The following is a 20,175-nucleotide window of genomic DNA, read 5'->3' as shown; positions in this document are numbered from 1 at the left end:
ATTCCTGGGATGCAAGGAATAAATGGACCAATATTTGCAATTGGTTCAATATTTGCAAATCAACCAATATGATACATCCCATCAGCAAGAGAAAGGATAAAAACCAAATGGTCATTTCAATAGATGCAAAAAATGCATTTGACAAAGTACAGCAACCATTCATGATAAAAACCCTCAACAAAGTAGGTTTAGAGGGAACATATGGCAACATGATTAAGGCCATATATGAAAAACATACAGCTAACATCATACTCAATAGTGAAAACCTGAGAGCTTTCCCCCTAAGGTCAGGAACAAGACAAGGATATCCACGCTCACCACTTTCATTCAACGTTAGTACTAGAAGTCCTAGCCACAGCAATCAGACAACAAAAAGGAATAAAAGGCATCCAAACTGGTAAAGAAGTAAAACTTCTACTATTTGCAGATGATATTTGATACTCTAACTAGAAAACCCTAAAGACTCCACCAAAAAACTACGAGAACTGATAAATGAATTTAGTAAAATAGCAAGATACAAAATCAATATACAGAAATCTGTTGCATTTCTATACACTAATAATGAACTAGCAGAAAGTAAAATTAAGAAAATAATCCTATTTACAGTTGCACCAAAAATAATAAAATATCTAAGAATAAACTTAACCAAGGAGATGAAAGACTCTGAGAACTATAAAACACTGACAAAAGAAATTCAAGATGACACAAAGAAATGGAAAGATATCCCATGTTCATGGGTTAGAGGAACAAATACTGTTAAAATGTCTATACTATTCAAAGCAATCTACAGATTTAATGCAATCCCTGTCAAACACCACTAGCATATTTCACAGAACTACAACAAACTATCCTAAAATTTGTGTGAAACTACAAAAGACCTCAAATAGCCAAAGCAATATTGAAAAACAAAACCAAAACTGGAGGTATCATAATTCCAGATTTCACACTATATTACAAAGTGGTAGTAAACAAAACAGTATGGTACTGGTATAAAAATAGACACATAGATCAATGGAATAGAACAGAAAACCAGAAATAAACCCACAATTAATGGTCAATTAATCTTTGACAAAGGAGGAATGAGTACACAGTGGGAAAAAGACAGTCTCTTCACAAATGGTGTTGGGAAAACTGGACTGTTACATACCAAAAAGAAAATGAAACTGGGCCACTTTCACCATACACACAAATAAACTCAAAATGGATTGAAGACCTAAATGTGAGACATGAAACCATAAAGATCCTAGAACAGAGCACAAACAGTAATATCTCTGGCATTGGATGCAACAACATTTTTCTAGACATGTCTCTTGAGGCAAGGGAAATAAAAGCAAAAATAAGCTACTGGGACTACATCAAAATAAAAAGTTTCTGTACAGTGAAGGAAACAACCAATAAAACCAAAAGACAAGGGGCGCCTGGGTGGCTCAGCCATTAAGCGTCTGCCTTTGGCTCAGGTCATGATCCCAGGGTCCTGGGATCAAGCCCCGCATCAGGCTCCCTGCTCTGCAGGAAGCCTGCTTCTCCCTCTCCCATTCCCCTGCTTGTGTTCCCTCTCTCCCTCTGTCTCTCTCTGTCAAATAAATAAATAAAATCTTAAAACAAAAACAAAAACAAAAAAAACCACCAAAAAACAACCTACTGAATAAGAGAAGATATTTGTAAATGACATATCTGATAAAGGGTTAGTATCCAAAATATATAAAGAACTGATACAACTCAATACCCCAAAACAAATAATCCAACTAATAAATGGGCAGAAGACTTGAACAGACATTTCTCCAAAGAAGACATCCAGAGGACCAACGGACAAAAGATGCTCAACATCATTCATCATCAGGGAAATGCAAATCAAAACTACATGAACTATAACCTCCCTCCTTTTTTTTAACTTTTTAAAAATTTAAATTCAATTAGCCAATATATAATACATGATTAGTTTCAGAGGTAGTGTTCAATAATTTATCAGTTGTGTATAACACCCAGTGGTCATCACATCACATGCCCTCCTTAATGCCCATCACCCAGTTACCCCATCCCCCCACTCACCTCACCTCCAGCAACCCTCAGTTTGTTTCCTACAGTTAAGAGTCTCTCATGGTTTTTCTCCCTCTCTGATGACTTCCCATTAAGTTTTCCCTCCCTTCCCCTATTATCCTCTGTGCTGTTTCTTATATTCCACATATGAGTGAAACCATATGATAATTTTCTTTCTCTCACTGACTTATTTTGCTCAGCGCAATACCCTCCAGTTCCATCCACCTCAGTGTAAATGGTGAGTATTCATCCTTTCTGATGGTGGAGTAATATTCCATTGTATATATGAACCACATCTTCTTTATCCATTCATCTGTAGATGGCTGTCTTGGCTCTTTCCACAGTTTGGCTATTTTATCACCTCACTCCTGTCAGAATGGCTAAAATAAAAAACACAAGAAACAACAAGTGTCGGTGAGGAAGGAGAAAAAGGAACCCTTGAGCACTGTTGGTGGGAATGCAAACTGGTACAGTCACTGTGGAAAACAGTATGAAGTTTCCTCAAAAAATTGAAAATAGAACTACCCTATGATCTAGTATTTGTACTACTGGATATTTAGGCAAAGAATACAAAAATACTAATTTGAAAATATATATGAACCCTTATGTTTATTGTAGCATTATTTATAATAGCCAAATTATGTAAGCAGCCTAAGTGTCCATCGATAATGAATGGATAAAGAAGATGTGGTGTATATACATATAGTGGAATAGTATTCAGCCAGAAAAAAGAATGCAATCTTGCCATTTGCAACAATGTGGATGGAACTGGAGGGTATTATGCCAAGCGAAATAAGTCAGTCAGAGAAAGACAAGTACCATGTGATTTCACTCATATGTGGAATTTAAGGAACAAAACAAGTGAACAAAGAAAAAATAGGCAAACCAAAAAACAGACTCCTAATTACAGGGAACAATGGTTACCAGAGGGGAGGTGGATGGGGGACGAGGATAAGAAGTGAAGGGGATTAAGAGTATACGTAGCTTGATGAGCACCATGGAATTGTTGAATCACTATACAGTACACGTGAAACTAAATAACACTGTATGTTAACTATACAAAAATTAAAAATTAAATAAATAAATAAATAAGTAAAATAAAAAAAAATAAAGTGTTCATGTTGTTAGGCCAAGCATATCTGGATAGTCTTCCTATCTTAAGATCAACCGATTTGGGACTTTAACATCTGCCAAATGCCTTTGCAGCAGCACCTACATTAGTGTTTGACTGAAGAAACCCATTTCTAGGATATGGAAATCTTGGGTGTCCATCTGAATGGACCACACTTCTGCCTATGACACACCCTAATTGGAAGGGTCAAAGGATATGGGTGATGGTGGCTGAGGAATACCAGGGCCACGTGCCTTTGGGGATTCCTCCTGCCCTCGAAGGGCAGCACAGTCAGAGAGCAGTGGAGGAACTGGGAGGCCAGGGTCCCTGCAGCGCTCTGTCAGGGCAGAAAGCCAGAGGGGCCGCGGGGCTTTCCAGACCCAGACACAGCTGCTGCGGGGTGAGAGCCAACAACAGCCACCTGGGAACTGTGGCGTGAGATCACACCAAAGATACGATTTGATGGAGAAAGCTCCTCTTTCACTCTGCACTTTCACCAAAACAAGTAGAAGAAACTGCACCGGGGTAATTTTGCCTCCTGAGGCTCCCCAAGGATTTTTCTCTTGTCACCTTAGACTGCTGTATCACTGAGTGCTCATGTAGATTATTGTCAACCGGTCTTCCAGCTTATGATCTGTGATAAGGCATTTCCATAAATGAGACACACATGGAAAAGGCCGTGGGAGAATTGATCAATTCCAGGGCCAGATAGAACTGTCCCTGCTCAGGGATGTGTAAACAGGGAAAAACCAATCTGAGGCTGTGAAAAGAGATAAAAGTACAAAATAAAGCTTTCATAGCATTCATCGTATATGAATGCTTGGGATTGTTTTGAGAAATATTTATTATCATAGAAAAGAGAAATGAATTTTACATAGCATTTGCTTTGTCTTTCAATAAAATTCAAGAAGATATGGACCAAAGCAAAGACAAAACATTAATGAGAGAGGGACCGAGAAGAGAAAGAAAGAAATATGGAGATACATATGATACTGAGAAGTCTTGAAGAAAAATAAAAATGCATACCACAATTGAGTCATGTGTTCACATCAGTAAAACAAACAAATAAATAACTCACCATGAAAGGAATATTTAAGCCAAGTGTAATACACACCTGAAAATTTCTCCCAGAATGCAGGGGAAAAGAGAAATACAATTTTTAAAGTGAACAAACAATAAATAGAATGTAGTATGTGTTAATATGCATTTTGGGGGGTACAGGTAGAAATTCACTTCAAACAAATTTAAGCATCAAAGGGAATTTATGGGCTCCCATGACTGAGAAGGCTCAGAGTGCTTTGGGCTTCGAGCGTGTCTCAAGACCACTGTTCCTTAATTGTCAACCCTAAAATGTTTCCCATTTCATTGGCTTTCTCTCTTACTACATTGAGCTAAACAATCATTGTAAAGGAGGTCTTTATCTACTTATTTACTCATTGACAGTACTGAATGCACTTAAAGTCGATCTCAGAAAAGAGTCTATGGGGAGACTCATTTTCCAGAAATTAACATAAAACCCAAATGTGGTTTTATTTCCACATGCTAGTTCCTACTTTCCTATCTTGGCTTCCTATTATGTTTTAAGAATTTGCCATTGGGCTTGGGACTTCTGTTTCCATTGATATAAGAATGGAAGCTTATTACTGTGCAAGTTCTGTCTGATCATGATGCATTTCTTTCTGGAAATCAGGAGGATACTTGGAGTGAGCAGATCTTGATCCTGACTGCCTGGCAATTGCACCGCAGAGCTGGCCTGGAGCGCGCAGGAGAGAGTGCTGGCCACCAGGTGGCGCTCCTGGTTCTTGCTTTTTTCGTTCTAGGTGCTCGAGCAATAGTTCTGCAAAAACGTAGACTTGCACAAAAGAGATTGTTATACCAGAGCTCACATAATTGGTAATTAGGGATAGGGTTGCTATGGTGATGAGGGGGATGTCTTGGGATGTTTATGGCTTTGTAAGAGCCAATGCTTTATAAGCTATCAGACTGCTTCCTTTGATGATAATGGATGGCATAACAAGGTCATGAAAATCCCCTAAGATTGTGCAACCTGCAGTCGTTACTATTCTTTCTATGTTCTTCTGTGTTTTGAGGGCTATAACCAGGGTGTACTCCTTTTAACATGTTTATCTTATTCTACATTGGATTTTTTATTTTTCCCATATTTGTTTTCTCTCCATCACCAACATTTCTCAATGTATTTTTCATAAAAGTACTCCATGGTCTAACAGGTTTGGGAAAGATGCTATGATGCTAATGCTCTTGAAGATTCACAGTATATGCCGGCATATTACAATCTATGCAAAGTCCCATTTCATTTCCAAAAAGTCAAATGACAATTGAATCCATCTTAGTGGAATATTCATGAACACTTAGGGAATCTACCCTCATTTTTTTGCTAAGATATTAATGAATTTTCTGTTAAAAATGGGTTCAGTTGCAATTGATCATGTTTATGTAGGTTTCCGCAATGAGGCGTTGGGTTCTTTTCTGTGGCACAGGCCCAGCAAAGACTCAGTGTCTCTTAGTGTGGAATGGAGGTTCAATAAATGTTAATTGTTGTTTTGGGGCTCCTAAGAAATGTTTTTGAATTGATATCTGCCCATGGATACTATTGATTGCAACTATTCTTCATAAACGATCTTTAGCCCTCAGTTTTAGTGGGAAAAAGAATTAACACTGAGACATAGCCAACAGTGTTGATGATAAGTCATCTGTACCTTAGCATCAAATTATTACCACATTCTCACGAAAGGGCAAAGGATCGAAGCACTTTGCCTCTACTCACCATTTATTTTCTGTTTTATTGCATTTTCTCAATGTTTTAAGATCAATATGTTGTTAGCAATTTTTCAGAGAGACACCATTCCCCCTGTGAATAAGCATTTGTGATTGATCATAAAACATAGCTCCAAAAAACACACAAACATGCAAAAACACTGAGTATTTGCACATACCTGCTTTATCTCCCCAGGGAGTCATCCTCACTAATATTTTATTGTGTGTATATCCCTGTGCCTCTTGCCTTTTTTGGAAGCACCTTGCATGTGTGAACTGACTCTCTATAGCAGAAAAAAAAAAAAACAATAGCCATGGCACACAAGGAGGGATGTTCTTTGTTGAAACCTGGATCAGGACACCAGGCAGACGGTCCCCTCACTCCTTTCCTCTGGCTGACTCTATGCTGCTTCCATTGAGGGGGTTTCTTTTCTAAATAATATAGCCTCTGCTAGACTTTGGATTTGAACAGATCCAGGCTCCAAAATATTTTTCTACTTCTTGTAAGTTGTGCAAGATTGGGGGTGTGTATAACCTCTGAGCCTTCATTTTATCTGTGAAACGGGGGTAATGAAACCTACCAAGTGGGTTACTTTGAGGATCAAATGTGATAAGGTATGTAATGAAGCAGAAAGGTGTTTGTCATACAGGTAGGCACTCCATAAATATTACTTCTCCCTTTACCTTCTTACTTTTTTCATTGTTTTCTTTCTTTTTTTTAGATTTATTTATTTATTTTAGAGAGAAAGAGGGAGGGTGTGTAAGTGCATGCGTGGTGGCGGGTGCAGAGAGAGAGGGAGACAGAGAATCTCAAGCAGACTCTGTGCTGAGCCCTGAGCCGAAAGCTGGCCACGGGACTCCATCCCAGGACCCTGAGATCATGACCTGAGCTGAAACCAAGAGTTGGATGCTTACCTGACTCAGCCACCAATTGTTTTCTTTCTTCCAACATTGATGGCGATAAAAACTGATGAAAACTAAGGGTATGGAGTGGGGATAATATTGGAAGACACTGCTATGGTCTAAATGTTTGTGTCCCCCACATTTTATATGTTGAAAATCTAATGCCCGAGGTGATAGTATTACAAGGTCAGACTTTCATGAGGTGATTAGATCATGAGGCAGAGCCCTCATAAATGGGATTAGTGCTTTTAGAAATGAGGCTCCAGAGGGCTAGCTCATTCCTTGCACCGTGTGAGGACACATCGAGAAGTTGGGAGTCTGGAATCCAGAAGCAGGCTCACTGGAAGCCCACCATGCTTGAGCCCTGATCTTGGACTTCCAGCCTCCACAACAGAAACAAATTCCTGTTATTTAGAAGCCTCTCAGTCCGTGGTGTTTTGTTTTAGCAGCCTGAATGGACTAAGACAGAAAATTGGTGCCAAGAGGGGGGTGCTGCTCTAACAGATACCTAACAATGTGGGTGTGGCCTGGAACTGGGTAGTGGAGAGAGGCTGCAAGAGGCATGCAAGAGGTGAGTGCTAGAAAAGCCTGCGTTGCCATGAACTGACTGTTAAGGTGGCTCTCTTGAGGGCTCAGGGGAGGAGGTGAGCTGTAGAGAGAGCCTCAATCCTCTGAGGAAATACTAAAGTGGTCGTGAGCAGAATGTTGGTAGAAACGTGCTCTTTAGTGAGGTGTCAGACAGAAATGGGGAACGTGTTGTTGGAAATTGAAGAAAGGTGATCCTTTTTTTTTTTTAATTTATTTGAGACAGAAAGAACGAGAGAGAGAGAGCACATGAGAGGGGGGAGGGTCAGGGGGAGAAACAGGTTCCTTGCTGAGCAGGGAGCCCGATGTGGGACTCGATTCCGGGACTCCAGGATCATGACCTGAGCCCAAGGCAGTTGCTTAACCAACTGAGCCACCTAGGTGCCCCGAAGAAAGGTGATCCTTGTTATAAAGTTCAGAGTCTGGCTAAACTGTGTTTTGTGTCTTAGTGTTCTGTGGAAGGTAGAGCTTGCAGGCAATGGAACTGGATATTTGGTTGAGCAAATTTCCAAGTAAAGTGTCCACGAAGCAGCACGTTTTCTTTTTGAATGCTTCAAATGCAAGAAAGGAGAAATGACTTAAAGATGGAATTTTTCATCAAAAGGGAAGCAGAACTGAAAAACTTAGGAAATTCTCTACCTATCCATATTGAACAAAAAATCAAAAAATGTGTTTGGAAGAAAACATGGGTGTGGCCAAACCGGGGTTTGATGAGATTAGTCAGCCATCTCAATGGCAGCTGGAACATGTCCAAGACCATGGAAGAGTAACCTCAAAGGCACTTTGGAGATCATGGGAGGGTCTGAAGGGCTGCCTCTTCCATCACAGGTCCAGAGTGAAGGGCCTGGGTAGTGCAATGGTTTCAAGGAGAGGCCCCCCACTTATCAGGCTCTGCTCCCCAAATTTTAGTACGCCATGCTCCTTGCACAGCTCTGGTGGACCTGGTGCCTCATGTGCTACATTTTGGCTCCCTCCATCTACAGTCCCAAGGTGATGACCCAAGCAGAGAGACACCCCAGGGGCAGAGTTATTGTAGACAGTCACCCCCAGGGCAATGGCTGGCAGAGCCATGGGGACAAGCCATCCCTGTGACCCCAGACCAGTAGGACCACCGGTGGTGAGTAATACCATCCTGTGTGAGCCAGGGCTTGGGCTGCACCCAGCAAAGCACCGGGGGTGGGCCCGGGGGAGTCTCTGGGGCCCAAGCCTCACTCCAGTGAGCCCTAGGTTTGAACTTGCTTAGGACCTTCCTTCTTTTTTCTTTTCTATTTCTCCCTTTTGGAATGGGAATGTCTACCCTATGCCTGTCCCATCATTGTATTTTGGAAGCCCATAACTTGTATGATTTCCCAGGTTCACAACTAGAATCTCAGCCCTATCTGATTTAGATGATATTTAGATGAGATTGTGGATTTAGACTTTTGAGTTGATGATATGTAAGAAGGACATGAGTTTTGGGGGTCTTGGAGGGGGGAAACGCTATGGTTTGAATGTCTGCGTCTCTTCCAAAATCATCTGTTGAAATAAGCCAGTCAGAAAAAGACAAATACCATATGATTTCACTCATATGTGGAATTTAAGAGACAAAACAGATGAACGGGGTGGGGGGGATGGTGAAGAGAGAGACAAACCATAAGAGACTCTTAACTACAGAGAACAAACTGAGTGTTGCTAGAGGGGAGGTGGGTGGGGGGATGGGCTAAATGGGTGATGGGGATTAAGGAGGGCCCTGACTGTGATGAGCACTGGGTGTTGTGTGTAAGTGATGGATCACTAAATTCTACACCTGAAACTCATATTACACTATGTGTTAACTAACTGGAATTTAAATAAAAACTTGGATGAAACTAAAAAAACAAACAAACAAAAAGGAACAAAAGAAAACCGATGGAAGTAGTTATCTTATAAAAGATGCCCCAGAGAACTAGCTTGTCCCTTCCACCATGTGAGGGCACAGCGAGAAGTCCACAGTCTGTGACCCAGAAGAGAGCCTTCGCCAGAGCCCGAATACACGGGCACCCTGATCTTGGACTTCCAGCCTCCAGAGCTGTGAGAAATACATTTCTGATCTGTATGAGCCACCAGTCTCCGGTATTTTGTTATAGCAGCGCCAACAGAATAAGACAGATACCCACATCTGGAGCCAGACCTAAATACTTCACTTTTCAGTCTCGGCTCTTTCAAACTCCATTTGATAAATCTTTAGAGCTGACAAGTCCTGCCACCTCCTTCAACCTGCTTTATGTCCTTTATTTCCAGCACCCACAAGTGTTGGTATCTCAGTCTCACGAAACTATCTAAAGGTAGCAGGGGGAGTGAGCTGGCAATGTTCCTGGGGTATAGGTGGGGGCTTATTTCATCACAAAATAGAAACGTTCTCACTTTTATCTTGCAGCTGATGCTCACTAGCCAGTTTTGGCTGGGTGATTGATGTCCACATTCACTTGTCTTCTGTGCTAGCTTTGGTCTCCGATTCCTTTGCATCCATTCACTGAGTTACTATTTTGCCTTGCTGGCTTTTTGTCAGGTATCTTTTTGACTGGTACTTATTTATCAGTAGTTTTGTTTTGTTTTAAAGGTTTTTTCTAGATTTACAGATTTGGGGTGCCTGGGTGGCTCAGTCGGTTAAGGTTATGATCCCAGGGTCCTGGGATCGAGTCCCACATCAAGCTCCTTGCTCAGTGGGGAGCCTGCTTCTCCCTCTGCCTGCCACTCCCCCTGCTTGTGCTCTCTCTCTTTCTCTCTCTGAGAAATAAATAAATAAAATCTTTAAAAAAATAAATTTACAGATTTGTTTCGATCAAACCTCCAGGTTTTTTTTTTATCTGAAGGTTGACGACTGTCTTCTATTTAGGATGTTTTAATTACACATGAATTTCACTGATTCATGATTCACTGAGATTTCACTGATGATCAACACAGCACTCTTTTTTATACCTAGTGGATCATCTTAATGGCTTTAATTACCAGCTTAAATACAAATCAGTGACCCACACATTAAGCTATTCTAGCAGTTTATTTGATTACAGGGAGAATTAATTGTATAATGGGTGTTTTTTTCCAAAGTCATTAATGTTTAGTTTTATAATGTATAGTCCTTTAGATATGCATTTTGAATTTTATACAAATAATCCCCCTCAAAAGTCAGGGAGAAACATATCTGAGATCAAATTCAGTTAGCTGTTTCAACTTTAGAAACAAATTTACTGCAGTCGGAAAGAATTTGGGGATAAAGACTATAAAGAAATTTGATTTATACAGATTCATGTTATTCAGTTCAGACTTGCCTTAAATCTTTAGTACGGTGAATTTTAGGCCCTTCATTTCGTTTCCCAATTAGATAGGTTACTCCCGGAGCTCATTTTCTATCATGATACAGCCCATGTTGTTACACCTGCATGTAACAGGTGAAATATTAATGGGATGAATCAATCCATTCAGCTGTTACATTCATGTAACCATTTGTTACAAGTTCCTAGTCCAAGTCTAAGGCTGGAGATGTGGTTCTGTTGGTCCCTAGGAAAGGAAAGGTCTCTCTGGACTTAGTTTGTTCCTCTGCCCCAATCTCTCACTCAGGAGTACTCTGGATCTGCCTACTGACTCAGAGCCCATCTCTGGCCCCTGCACACATAGTGTCCGTCCAGTTACTATAGTTGCAGCTTCTCTCCACTCCTCCTCTCTTAAAGTTGCCCCAGGTTCCTCCAACTTTTTCAGGTCTTCTGCGTTTTTCCTCTCAGGGTCTACCATCTAACCACTGTTCCCGAATGGCAAGATGCCTTTTCAGGGAGTCACTTATCCATACACCACCTTTTCGCTATTGCCTTTGGAAAACATGAAGTAAGCATCAACAAAATCATTATTATTTTCTTTGTCTAGGACACAATTCCCTCCTCTATGATGTGGAAATGATAAAGGATTTTCTCTTGCAAGATGACAGTGAGCATTAATCACATAATGTAGGCAAAGCTCCTAGTGCATTTTGGGAGACATTATTGGTATTCCTGGAACATTAGTTTTCTTCCATCCTTCTATCCTTTCCTCCATTTATTTTCTTCCTCCCCCTTCTCTTTCTATGTCCTTTCCCTTCCCTTCCTTTCTTTCTTCTTTCTTCCTTCTTTTCTTCCCTTTCACTATAAATGAGTCTCTTGAATATTTCTGAAAACTATGCCTTACTTGCCCCTCTCCCATGTCTTAGAAGAAAAGGAGAGAGAGAAGGGAATAAGTCACAGAAAGATTTTCTAAGTATTGGAGAGTCTTATAAAATTATTGCCCTTAGTAGCATTAGGGGGAGCTCAAGGCTTTCTCCTCTGTCCTACGTTCCTCCTCTCTCTTTAATTTTTTTTTTAATTTCAGTATAGTTGATATGCAATGTTACATTAGTTTTGGGTGTACAACATAGGGATTCGACTTCTTCATACATTATGCTATGCTCATTACCATGTGGCTACCATCTGTCACCATACGATGCTATTACAATATCATTGACTATATTCCCATTCTGTGCCTTTTATTCCTGTGAGTTAAATTCATTCCATAACCGGAAGCCTGTATCTCTCACTTGCTTTCACCCATTTTGCCCATCCTTCCACTCCTCCCTTCTGGCAACCATTAGTTCTCTGTATTTATAAGTCTGATTCTGCTTTTTGTTTGTTAATTCATTTGTTGTTTTTTTAGATTCCACATATGAGTGAGACCATATGGTATTTGTCTTTCTCAGTCTGACTTATTTCACTTGGCATAACACCCTCTAGGTTCATCCCTTTTTGCTGCATAATATTCCTCTGTGTGTGTGTGTGTGTGTGTGTGTGTGTGTGTATACCACATCTTTTCCATACCCATGCATCTATACTTAGGGTTGCTTCTAATCTTGGCTATCTACCCTTCTTTTCTTACTGAAAGCTAGAAGCCTCATCAGGAGCATAGGTACACATTTGAGCCTTTGAGTTAGGACTTGATTCTTTCAGAGGGGGAAAATCAAGGAGTCAAAAATTCTTCTCCTGGGGGCACCTCGGTGGCTCAGTCGGTTAAGCGGCTGCCTTCGGCTCAGGTCATGATCCCAGAGTCCTGGGATTGAGTTCCACATCGGGCTACCTGCTCTGCGGGGAGCCTGCTTCTCTCTCTCCCTCTGCCTACTTGTGTTCTCTCTCTATCTCTCTGTCAAATAAATAAAATCTTTAAAAAAGAAAAATTCTTCTCCTGTTTGGGATTGCTCCCTTATTTTTCTTGAGTCCATTTCCCCTCTTTGGATTGTTTTTCTTTCTAATTCTTCTTAATTTGGCTAATGTAAGATGGTTTGGTACCTCTTCCCACTTTCAAGAAGACAATACCCGGTGGCTCCTTCTATCTCTCGGAAGGCAAAGTAGCAACCAAGGTAGTGCCCAGAGGAAGGGAGTCTTGAGGCAGACTATTTAGGTCTATTAATTAGGTAAAAAATAATCTTCCCTAATGTGGTCCAAATTAACTCAGTAAGATCTAGAAATATAAAAAGTGGTTTAGCTAAAGTCCCAACATGGATTACAGTGTTCCTTTTTTCAAATATCCTCACAGATATAAATATACATGTTTTACTGTTCTAGTAGGTGTATGTAGTTATGAAGAATGTTAATTCAGAACTGGGTTCATGGTTCTCTTTTGCCTCATACAAGAACTATTATTTGAGGAAAGAATTTAGCAGACTGAGGGGAGTGCTATCAAAGCAGTATGGGACTGAGAATTGGGAAGAAGAATCACATAGGTAACTAAAACTTTGACAATAACTGTAAATCATATGAAGTTTCAAATGAACAATCATGATTTATGCATTAAGGGATGCTCTCAAACTGTTATTAGTAAAATGATACACTTTTATTCCCTCATTCAGATGGTCTCCAGTTGTAGGTATGGTATCATGGAATTGGGAATTAGGGGATTTCCTAGGACTTTGAGATGGTAATTCAGGTTACAAGGTTAATAATATTTATAATAATAGGGATATAGAAGTGGATGAAAAGAAAAGTAGATAAAAATCAGATATGTATAAAACTAATGATGTATTGTATGGTGACTAACATAATAAAATAAAATAAAATTTTAAAAAATCAGATATGTCACATAAAGAAATTAGATTATTGATATAACAAAGTATTTTAATAAAACATGTTTAGGTATGCCTGCGTGGCTTAGTCAGTTAAGTGTTCAACTCTTGATTTCAGCTCAGGTTATGATTTCAGGGTTATGAGATCGAGCCCTGTGTTGGGCTCCATGCTGGGCATAGAGCCTGCTGAAGATTCTCTCTCTCCCTCTCCCTCTACTCCTCTCCCCCTAAAAAACTCCCACATTTTTTAAAAAAGATTTTATTTATTTATTTGAGAGAGAGAGAGCACCGAGGGAGAGGGAGAAGCAGGCTCTCCGCTGAGCAGAGAGCCCCACGTGGGGCTCTATCTCAGGACTCTGAGATCAGGACCTGAGCCAAAGGCAGACATTTAACCAACTGAGCCACCCACATGCCCCAAAATCCCATATGTTTAAAAGTTAGTTTGATAGTATAGGGAAAAGTGAGACTATGCAAAAATCAGAGGTTGGAGTTTAAGAGGTTAAATGTGATTGCCATTTTCATAGATGCCAAGGGCTAAGAGCTATCAGAGAGCAAAACCATGGGACTGATAAAATTCTTGACTATAGAACTTAGAGAAAGAAATAAATAGATAAAAGCAAGTTTAGGAAAATTAATGTGTTTAAGCCATGGCAGAAACCAGGAAGTTACACTTAATAAGAAGAACAAGGGGAGATTAGTATCATGATGAGTGAAACAGGGGACTTTAAAGCCAAGGTGAATCTTCCCACTGGAAACAATTAGAATAGTTCCATAAAAATATATCCATAAAGACACCAGAGAGCTAATGAAATAGTGAAGACTTCCACTTTGGTCAAGATGGAGTAATACAGATCAGATTTATCCTTCTGCCTTGAAATAATAAAAAGTTGGACAAAATATATAAAACAGTGGTTTTCAGACATTGGAAACCAGGCAGCACAAGACAGTGGTCCCTGAGATGGTAAGGGGAAATATAGATGAGCCTGACAATTTCCCTGGACAGAGGAAAGTTTCCAGGCTGCAGTGCAGAGAGGAAGAACTCAGTCAGAGCCCAGAGGTCTCTCTAGGTTAATCAAAGAGTTAGGGAGATGAATATGCCTAGTCAGCTAGGTTTGCATTGCAGAGTACTAGAGGGGAGAGATATGTATAGGGAGAGCTTCAGTAGGTCCCTCTTGGATATTAAGTCGACTATTGATCTGCGTATGCATGTGAGGACACTACCCAACACTGGGAAAATATCCAATCCAAAGGAATACAAGAATACTCTCTGGACCTCCTAAAGGGCTGAGAACAGTTCATGTTCTCACCAGCCAGAGTGGAAACCCTTGTAATTCATTGGATATCCTGTCAAATACCCGGGAAAATATTGCCTCAATAGTGAGACAAAATGAGCCCCAGACAAAAGACTGCTCTGATCCCACATAACAAAGCTTAATATCAAGTCTTGAAAGAATCAAACTATTTCCAAGTAACCTGACTATACACCAAAATAAAAGCCAAAAATATTTGCAGGAATCCAAAAACATCCAGCATGCAACAAGGTAAAATTCACAATCATTAACATCTAATAAAAAATTACTAGGTATGCAAAATTGTGAAAGGAGAAAAGACAATCTATAGAAAAAGACCGAGGAATGACAGAGATGATAGAATTAGTAGATAAGGAAAATACAACAGTTATTAAACTATATTCCATATGTTCAAAAATGTAGAGAAAAATTGATTACATTAAGTAGAGTTATAAAAAAGGACAAATCAAGCACATGGAAATGAAAATACAATGTCTGAGATGAAAGATAAAATTTCCATAATGAAAAATCCATTGGAGGAATTAAACACTGCAAAAGAAAAGATTAGAGAACTAAAAGTCATAGCAATAGCACTATCTGAAATTAAACACACAAAAGACAAAAAACTCAGAAGGAAAAGAACAGATTACTAGTTAATTGTGCAACAACTTCAAGCAGCCTAATACACAGATATGTTTAGGCTTCCTTCTTCATGGATGCCAATAAACATTTCAGATATGTTGAATGTATACATTCCCCACTCAAAGTTGATAGAACAAGCAGACAGATAGTCAGTAATGATATAAGACAGGAACAACACTATTATGAAAGCAGTGAGAAACAATAAAGCTAAAATCTGGGAAAAGAAGAAAATCTACAGAGGTGAACATCTGTCTATTTTCTTCTTTTATTGGAATCTGTGAATTTCAGAAGAGGCGGCTTTGGGTCTGAGAAACTGAACAGAGCTTTTCATAGCCTCCAGTACCTAGGGAGTTAAAAATTAAAGTTTATTATGTATTAAATGCAGGGGTCCCAGAAAACATTGTTTGGATTGAGACTTCAAGCAGCTACATCTTAGAAATATTGACAAATCAGATGTAAGTTTGCATTCACTGGGCTAAAATCCAGCTTCAGCTTCAAATAATTCCATCTGTGAAATTGTCTTCAAATGACCCAGAATTGCTGGTGTCCCTAGTTGCTTGCAAGGAGCAATGGTAAATAAGATACTGAGGAATATACTGACATCCAGAAGTTCAAATGTCTCGTAAACAATAAAAGAATAGCTAGGCTTATGAGGACACAAGGCAATATGATAAGAAGCCAAGGTTAAGAAACAGACAACAGAAACAGACCATATGGCTCCAGATAATAAAGTTACCAGGCACAGAAAGTTAAGTAACCATCTTGATTATATTCAAGGAGTTTTATGAAAAAAGGCTTTGAATTTTCTGAGAACTGAAAACTATGCAAAAGGAATAAATAGAATAATAGAATAATAATAGAATAATAATAGAATAAATAAATAAATAAATAAATGATTAATAACTCAATGGATGGTTTAACATCACATTATATACAGATAGAGAATTAGTAAACTGGAAGATAAATTGGAAAAAAACAGCTAGGCAAACAGAAAAAGAAGGTTGGAAAATAGATAAGATGGTATAAGAGACATAGGGCTGCAGCAAAAGATCTAACATGCATCTTTTGGAATCTTAGAAGATAGATGTAGAAAAAATTAGGTGGAAACAATATTGGAAGAGCTCAAGGCTGAACAGTCTTCCCAAGTGGAAATAAATGTAAGCAGGGTACACACAAAGAAAACCGTAAGAAGGCACATCATAGGAACTCTGATGAAAAATTCCCAACAGGAATGAGGGATGTTGAAAGATAATAAAATAACATTTCAATGCTGAAAATGCAGTAGCAACCTAGATTTCCACACAGTGAAACTGTTCTCCAGAAAATGAAGATGCATGAAGACATTTTCTGGAAAACGAAAACCACCTGATGAGAAAAACCTTTGAGGAAAGAATGATGGTGTGATATACAACTGATGAATAACTGAACTCTACACCTGAAACTAATGATGTACTATATGTTGGCTAATTGAATTTAAATTAAAAAAAAAAGAATGAAGGCAGAGAGTGCTGTCTGGAAATCATGCGGGGCTGGGAATCCTTCACACTCCTTTGAGACAGAGAGGATAAACTCTGTTAAATACACAGAATGTTAAGTAGAGACTGGAGGGGTCACAGGTCACCTTGGCTTTTTATCTGCTCTTGAATGTATGTCACACACACCTCAAATTTAACCCATTACTGATAAAACACTGCATTCTCTCCACATCTTCCTAACTTTGCAGCCTTCCTCAGGCTCCCTCAACTCAGTGTGTAAAAAGAAACATCCTCCATGATTGCCTCAGGCCAGAAATGTGGATGAAAAACGGATTCCTCTCATGCCCTCAGCACATATAACACCAAGTTCTATTGTCTGTATCCCAGATGTCCATGTGTACTACCTTCAGTTTTCTTCACCTCCACTGCCAACCTCCTCTCTTCTGCATATCCCCGCTGAACTATTAAACACACTGCAATCAATTGATGGTTTTCTGGCCTACCTCCAATTCTTCTTCATAGAGTAGCCACAGGCACCTTGAACAAACCTTAAATCATATTGTGCTATCTTCTTGAGTTTAAACTCTTTAGTAGCTTCCTATTGAACATGGAAGAAAATTGTATTCTTTGCCATGGTCTTGCCCCTGCAAATTTTCTTACCTCAGCTTTATTACCCCACTCATTCAATATCCATCCTAATGGCTACTTTTCAATTTCTCAAACATATTGACTAGTTTTCTGCTGTAGAGTTTTTGCTCATGCCAGAGCATAATGAGTATTGTCTGCAGTTCTGTCTGACATCCATGCTTATGTCCAGAAATGATATTAAAACATTTTTTGCATTTAATAGGGCAGACGCCCTCCAATCTGGCATCGACTGCAGACAATCAGAATGGACGTCAAATGACCATGTGTACACTGGCCAACATCAGCCCAGCTCCTGATCACAGAATATTCTTCTCCATATTTCAGGTCTTGGCTCAAAAGCTACCTCTTCAGAGAAGCATACTCTATTTCTCTATCTAAATAGATTCCTTTTTCTACTTTGATGTATTATCCCATTAGCCATAGTAGCATTATAGATAAAACAATTTTGAGAATTTATCATATCTCCTTTAATCGATTATGCATTCTGCAAAACAGAGACCTCATCTACTTTTTATTATTTATTGTTTTTAACAGTGTATAGCCAGTGCCTAGCATATAGCACATAGCCACAGTAAGTGCTCAATAAACATTTATTGAATGAATAAGTGAAAATGAGACCAAAAACAGGCTCACTCTAAAACCTGAAGACGCAAACATAATTGTGAGTCTGAATTGACCATCCTAGGAAGTAGGACTCAGTACTGGTTAATCCTCTAAATTCTATTGTGGGTTCACCTCTAAACATATAGAATTTTGATATGAAGAGTTTTGATTTGATGATGTTGGTCCTTTATCCAAATTGTCATGTGGGTTTAAAGGACTGACATGATACTCTAGGGAAAATCAAGGTATGTACAGCTGCAGCTGGATAAAAGGCATCCTACATGGATGTAGGTACTGCAGTAATAGGAGAGAAGGCTTTCAAAGCTCTGGAGAATGCAGGAAGGCTCCAGGGAGGGACAATTGGCAGAGGAAACACTTCTCAGGAGTCTCAGAAGCATTAATAATAGCTTCATGGACAGAGAGAGCCTTGGGGTGGGGAACTGCAGAAAATGAGCTTTAGAGTATGGGTGTAGGGTGGGGATGCATGGTGTTTAATTTCCTTGGAAAGTTACAATTTACAAGCAAGGATGTCAGACAGAATTGTGGACAATACTCATTATGCTTGGAACACAGGGACCCAAGGATAAATCTGATGGAAAATCAAGCGTTTAAAAATATGGGAGGAGGGGCGCCTGGGTGGCTCAGTCGTTAAGCGTCTGCCTTCAGCTCAGGTCGTGATCCCAGAGTCCTGGGATTGAGCCCCGCATCGGGCTCCCTGCTTGGCGGGAAGCCTGCTTCTCCCTCTCCTGCTCCCCCTGCTTCTGTTCCCTCTCTCGCTGTGTCTCTCTCTGTCAAATATATAAATAAAATCTTTAAAAAAAAATATGGGAGGAGTTGGGGAGATGAGGGTTGCACAAAAAGACCTGAAGACTGGACATCCCATTTTTGAAAATGTCTGTTTTCCCAAGAGACAAAAGTGTTGTAAATTCCATATTCAAAGAGAAAGCAATTTGGACAAGCAGTAGATTTTGTCCTTTTTCATCCTGCTGTGAGACTATTCTTGTCACAGAGAGTATCTTTAGAAAAAAAGATTTTTTAATTGAATAAAAATTTTTAAAGTAACTTTTCTGGACTTTTTAGAAAAGTAACATATTTATTCCATAAAATTTGGCAAGTAAAAATAACCAAAAGTAACTAAAAATAATCTGCCACTCAGATTAAAACTATTAACATTTTTTGCATGTCTTGGCAATCTTTGTTCTATGCATGCATTCTTATATTTGGATATATATTTCTAAAAGTGGATCACTCAGCATATGCTACTGTGTAATTTGCTTCTTCTATTTGAAAATGTATCATTAAAATCTTTCCATGTCATCAAATTTTCTTCTACGACAAAAAATTTTCATGACTGTATTAATACTCTGTTTTAGGCATCCATTGTAACTAATTTAACTATTTTCAATTAATTTTTGATTGTTTTATTTTTAACATTTTGGTGGTTTGATTAACAACATTTTGGTTGTTTTATTTTTTTAAACATGTATGTACATTTAAAACACCTAGCACAGTGCCTATCACCTACTAGTCTTTCAATGAATATTGTTAAATAATAAAAAAAGTATAGATTTATTAATTTATATCTGATACAAAAACACCGATAGTGTAAAAATTAATAAAGGAAAACCTCATTTAGAATGGAGCTGGGGTGCCCTAAAGTGGGAGCTCGCATGCACAAACTTTCCTTGGCAGATTACTCCAAGTTTCCAGGCAGAAAAAGTTCACTCTACTACTTGGGTAGGAGGAAGGAAAATTTTCTTCTTGCCCAACAGCAGCCCAGCCAATGAGAAAATGCCACAACTCAGCCAACAAAAAGTCATCACTGCCGGACTTCTAGCTCTATTACAAAGCTGTCATCATCAAGACAGTATGGTACTGGCACAAAAACAGACACATAGATCAATGGAACAGAATAGAGAGCCCAGAAATGGACCCTCAACTCTATGGTCAACTCATCTTTGACAAAGCAGGAAAGAATGTCCAATGGAAAAAAGACAGTCTCTTCAACAAATGGTGTTGGGAAAATTGGACAGC

This window comes from Leptonychotes weddellii, chromosome 2 (genome assembly GCF_054177405.1).
Source record: "Leptonychotes weddellii isolate Sample4059 chromosome 2, ASM5417740v2, whole genome shotgun sequence".
Classification (NCBI taxonomy): domain Eukaryota; kingdom Metazoa; phylum Chordata; class Mammalia; order Carnivora; family Phocidae; genus Leptonychotes; species Leptonychotes weddellii.
This window is presented reverse-complemented; position numbering follows the sequence as displayed.